Source organism: Periplaneta americana, chromosome 4, assembly GCF_040183065.1.
Source record: "Periplaneta americana isolate PAMFEO1 chromosome 4, P.americana_PAMFEO1_priV1, whole genome shotgun sequence".
NCBI lineage: Eukaryota > Metazoa > Arthropoda > Insecta > Blattodea > Blattidae > Periplaneta > Periplaneta americana.
Window position 1 is genome coordinate 157,666,690 of NC_091120.1, and position 6,327 is coordinate 157,673,016.

Here is a 6,327-nt window from a genome sequence, read left to right on the forward strand (position 1 = left end):
TATCAACGTGGTGCAGTTGACACTTTAGAAAAACTGGGACAACGCATTATAAATGCAGCTTCGCTAATCACTTCACAAATGTTATGGAACACTTGGCAGAAAGTTGAGTACCTTTTGGATGTCTTCAGGGTAGCTCGAGGCGCACACCAATTCCTTTTTTTCTTCCTGTTCAGTTTCAGCATCATTCTTTCTTCATCCACTCTTTCCAACACAGCTTCATTTCTTATTCTGTCTGTACATTTCACACGCTCCATCCTTCTCTATATCCACATTTCAAATGCTTCTATTCGCTTCTCTTACCTTCGTCGTAATGTCCATGTTTCTGTCCCCATACAATGCCATACGCCATACTAGTCTGTTTCTTAGTTCTTTTTCCAGAGGTCCGCAGAAGATGCTCCTTTTTCTATTAAAAGTTTCCTTTGCCATTGCTATCATCCCTTTGACTTCCTGGCAGCAGCTTATGTTACTGTTTATAGTAGGCCTACACCCCAAGTATTTTAAGCTGTCCACGTGCTTTACTGTCTCATTTAATATTCGTACTTTACTTTCTTTATTTTTCTTCCGACAACCATGGTCTTCGTCTTGTTTGCTTTATCTTCATCCCGTACTACTCACAGCTGTCATTTAGCTCCAGTAGAGTATCCCGTAGTATCGTCTTTTCTTCTGCTAACAACGCCATATTTGTGGCCAGTGATAGTATGAAATGAGTTTGAAAACTTGTAGGAAGAGCTTTTATCAAACGATACCCCTGCTGCTACATACTGCTGCTATTACAATAGTTCTGCTGCTGCTACTACTGCTGCTACAATACTGCTGCTACTAGTGCTACTACAACAATAGCAACTACTACTGCAAAAGTAGTACAACAATACTGGAACAACATTATTACCACTACAATATTACACCAATACTCCCTCTAAAACAATAGTCACTACAGGAGTGCCGTCACTACGACATTACTAACAACTGCAATATTACAGTATTACTTACTTACTTACTGGCTTTTAAGGAACCCGGAGGTTCATTGCCGCCCTCACATAAGCCCGCCATTGGTCTCTATCCTGTGCAAGATTAATCCAGTCTCTACCATCATATTCTACCTCCCTCAAATCCATTTTAATATTATCTTCCCATCTACGTCTCGGCCTCCCCAAAGGTCTTTTGCCCTTCGGCCTCCCAACTAACACTCTATATGCATTTCTGGATTCGCCCATACGTGCTACATGTCCTGCCCGTCTTAAACGTCTGGATTTTATGGTCCTAATTATGTCAGGTGAAGGATACAATGCGTGCAGCTCTGTGTTGTATAACTTTCTCCATTCTCCTGTAACTTCATCCCTCTTAGACCCAAATATTTTCCTAAGCACCTTATTCTCAAACACTCTTAACCTATGTTCCTCTCTCAAAGTGAGAGTCCAAGTTTCACAACCATACAGAACAACCGGTAATATAACTGTTTTATAAATTCTAACTTTCAGATTTTTTGACAGAAGACTGGATGACAAAAGCTTCTCAACCGAATGACAACAGGCATTTCCCATATTTATTCTGTGTTTAATTTCCTCCCGAGTGTCATTTATGTTTGTTACTGTTGCTCCAAGATATTTGAATTTTTCCACCTCTTCGAAGGATAAATTACAGTATTATCATTGTTATTACTGCCACTACAAAAGTGTGCCACCACAACAGTATAGCTAGTACAAGAGTGCCGCTACTAAAAGTGCCGCCACTAAAAGAGTGTCACTATTATAACAATGCTGCCACTACGACAATGTCGCCACTACAACAATGCCGCTATTACTATAATGCCGCTACTACGACAATGCCGCTACTACAACAATGCCGCTACTACGGCAGTGTTGCTACTACGGAAATGCCGCTACTACTATAATGACGACAATGCCGTTACTACAATAATGCCACTATTACTATAATGCCGCTACTACGACAATGCCGCTATTACTATAATGCCGCTACTACGACAATGCCGCTACTATGCATTGTCGCTACAATGCCGCTACTACGACAATGACGCTACTATAATGCCGCTACTACTACAATGTCGTTACTACAACAATGCCGCTACTACGATAATGCCGCTACTATAACAATGTCGCTACGACAATGCTGCTACTATAATAATGTCGCTACGACAATGCCCGCTGCTATAACAATTCTACTACTACGACAATGCCGCTACTACGACAATGCCGCTATATAACAATGTCGCTACTACGACAATGCTAGCAAGGTGACTCAGTGGTAAGAAACTTGGATTATATTCGGGAGGTGTCGGATTTAAATCCCAATCTGATTTGGATCTTTAGTAGTTTCCTCGTTTACAAAATAACTAGGAATGTAATGCCGAACTGGTCTCGATTCCATTTAAAAATATAGATCACCATGCCTCGTAAGATCTCACTCCCTACTAATTGTACATGGTGGACATGTCTGTTTTCGTGGTCGCTAGATTGTATGGGGGTAATTAGGCTAGCCAATAGATGACAGCAATCCAACATATCGACACAATGTATCACTCCAGATAGCCTCGAAATGACCTTGAAGTTAAAGATACTATAAATAAAGATGGTAGTATTGCTGCCAGCTATTACTCCATGCCATTCCATCAGGGTTGTAACGTGATTTCTTTTGCAGTCCCTAGATGGCAACATAGTGAAATTGATAAAAGTTGTTGTCTTGAAAGTGCATTAGGTTGATATATCTGTTGTATGTGATCAGAGATGAAACTTTTGATAAACAATATATAGTGTATTTGTTTTGTTATCAAGGAGAAAATTCAATCCGTTCGTTTATTTGCGGAAATGAGTAATACATTTAGTTTCGATTCGGAGGGTGTAAATAATTGGTTATGCTTCTTGTTTCGTTACGAAGGAGACAAATTTCTAGACACAAACCAACATAAGGGCTGCCCTACATTTCAGGATAAACTGAAAGCCTTACCAGCGTTACCATGGCTACGGTTGATATCAATGTCTGAAGTGTATCGAGAGTTGTGTAAAAAGGAGTTGTGCTTCACTTACATACGCGAGTTGAATGAGCGCCCATTCAAACAGTTGCGGAAGTTTGAAGTTCATCTCAGGCGTCGTTACGCAGTCACTTATGACGGGAGGTAATTGGGAGTAGCAACTTCATCTCCTGCCTGATATAAAACAGCTTCCATTACACACAACACATGGTTCTGCTAATCCGTGTTTCTTGCTCACAGCAGCTAGAATGGCAGGCGGCGACATTTCGCCATAGCAGGTCTAGGAAAAGAAATTCATCATTCAGTTCTAATAATAATAATAATAATAATAATAATAATAATAATAATAATAATAATATATTAGGTTATTTTGCATGGATCGAAATTGGTGATCAAAAGGGTATTCGGCGAGATGAGACTCTGAACTGGCCATCTTACGCCATTCTCGTGGCCTAGTTGCCTCATAAGTGATGCCTTTTTGGATGCCTTTTTGGTATCACTTGTGAGGTTCAGACCTGTTTTCGGACAGTTGACTAAACAACACAACAGACTGATTCAACAGACATGGAAGCAATGATCTTCAGTGACAGGTGCACGTAAGTTTAACGGCATGAATAATGAATGAATGGACCTATTTTGTCCCGTAAAGAGTTAAGGCCTCCTAGAAAGAGACCAATTAATAACATCTTTAGTAAATTCGTCTAGCTAGCAGTGCATAATTCTGTACAGATTGCTGTGCTCTTTACTACGGAATCCCGGCCATTAGTCACTGAGCTGAGTGCGCTCCTTGTATAATGGCAATTGACTTGAAATATAAACGTCAACGTATATGCCCAACTTGAAGTCAGGCCACAAAAGGGAAATAACACTGCAGGAGGAGAGTTCGATCCGGTGCTGTGGATTGAATTCGGCGTAGCTCAGTGGTCAGAGCGCTTGGTACATAGAACCAAGGACCCGGGTTCGATCCCCGGCGCCGGAGCGAATTTTTCTCCTCAAATATTAATTGTCACTATAACAGATATTATTCCGTTGGACCAATTAATAACATCTTTAGTAAAATTCCTTTCTAGGAGGCCTTAGCCTTCACGGGACAAAATAGGCTCATTCATTCATTCATTCATTCATTCATTCATTCATTCATTCATTCATTCATTCATTCATTCATTCATTCATTCATTCATTCATTCATTCACTGCGTTAAACATATGTGCACGTGTCACTGAAGATGATTGCTTCCATGCTTGTTGAGGCAGTCTATCTGTGGCGAATTCTGGGTCTCATCTCGCCGAATACCCTCTTTATCACCAATTTCTATCCACTCAAACTAACCTAATATATTATTATTATTATTGTTATTATTATTGTTATTATTATTGTTATTGTTTTTGTTGTTGTTTAGTCAACTGTCCGAAGACAGGTCTGAACTTCGTGACAACATTAAGGCATCACTCATGAGGAAACTAGGCCAGGAGGTAATGGGATAGGGTGACCAGTTCTTTTCCCCCCTCCATTGCATATATCGTTGACTAGTTACATATTAACACTAGTCAGACTTCAGATGCATACAAACAATGTTCTTCCTCTGATATACAACGTCAAGTGAGATGTATTGCTTGATAATAGATATACATATCAGCCAGAACTTCAATAAGAGGTAATTATTGTTGTTATTATTATTATTATTATTATTATTATTATTATTTTACATTAAACTACGTCTGAAAAAATGCAAAGAAAAATCGAAAGATATCGGACTGATTTTTATTGACCTACAAAAAGCGAATGATAGCGCTGCCAGGAAATTATTATGGAAACCTTAAGAGAAGCATTAATACGTCAAGGCACAGTGGCACTTCTGAGATCAATATATTCCAGGAATAAATGCCAAATTAAAAACAGAAATCGTTTATCCAGAGGATTTAATACAACGAAGGTATTTTTAAAGGATCTTGTACTGACAATTGAAGGAGTGAGAATGAGATAGTCCAAAGCCACAGTTCTAACGAAACAGGTTTTTAGTGCGATTTCATTTCTTACACATATGGGGAAACTACTAGTAAAATGTTATAAAAAATTTACACAACAATTGATGTAAGTATACGCAGAAGAAATAATGATGCCGCGTCTAATAGCATTGGACTCTTAACTGTGAAATATTGTCTGTTTGGCTTAGGACTATATCATTGTTACCTCTACAAGTACTTCATTAGGGGCTTGTAATACAGTGTGTCCGCAGAAACATTCCGGGGTTATAAACTGCTATAATTCTGTCACTCTGTGTTTTACGAAATTCATACCGGTGTCCTTAGAAAGAACAGCTCAAAGAATTTCAGGAAATGCGTAATTGATAATTGTTGACCGAAACAACAGATGGCAGCACTGAAAGAAAGACAGGCAGCCTTAATGACAAGCGAAATAGCAGAAATGGCGGTTTTTTTCTTCTTGTGCTGCCATCTGTTGTTCCGGTCATATTATCAATTACCCATTTCCTGAAATTCTTTGAACTCTTCTTTCTAATGACGCCGGTATGAATTTCGTAAAACACAATAAGAGAATTACAGCAATTTATAGCCCCGGAATGTTTCTGCGGACATACTGTATTTTAATAATGTCATATTGCCGTTATATTAGAGTTATCAGACAGATAACCTTTTTTAAATCACCTTTTCAAGGAAAAAATGGGATGCATTGTGTTGAGTTCAGCCTGCTAATTGAACACTGCAACAAGTGTTTTTATTTTTGTTCGTTTCTTTTTTTTTTTTTTTTTTTTTTTTTTTTTTTTTTTTTTGTATTTCGGATCAATTGAATATGTGCAACATTAATCATACGTTTATTAGATTCATTACTTAATAAATCTCGTCCTGTAAGCTCAACTAATTGATTAAATACAACCTTATTGCACTGAAACGACACATTGCAACCCATTTTTCCTTAACGAAACAGTTACTCACTTGCTTACAAATGGCTTTTAAGGAACCCGAAGGTTCATTGCCGCCCTCACATAAGCCCGCCATCGGTCCCTATCCTGTGCAAGATTAATCCAGTCTCTATCATCATATCCCACCACCCTGAAATCCATTTTAATATTATCCTCCCATCTACGTCTCGGCCTCCCTAAAGGTCTTTTTCCCTCCGGTCTCCCAACTAACACTCTATATGAATTCCTGGATTCGCCCATACGTGCTACATGCCCTACCCATCTCAAACGTCTGGATTTAATGTTCCTAATTATGTCAGGTGAAAAATACAATGCGTGCAGTTCCGCGTTGTATAACTTTCTCCATTCTCCTGTAACTTCATCCCGCTTAGCCCCAACTATTTTCCTAAGTACCTTATTCTCA

General features: G+C 38.8%; 1 non-coding gene across 1 annotated transcript; it reads left to right on the forward strand.

Moving 5' to 3' along the window:
* The first annotated feature begins 3,892 nt into the window (after window positions 1-3,892).
* TRNAY-AUA (transfer RNA tyrosine (anticodon AUA)) lies at window positions 3,893-3,965 on the forward strand. Its single transcript has one exon. It is a non-coding gene; the product is annotated as a tRNA-Tyr (tRNA).
* Window positions 3,966-6,327: the final 2,362 nt, after the last annotated feature.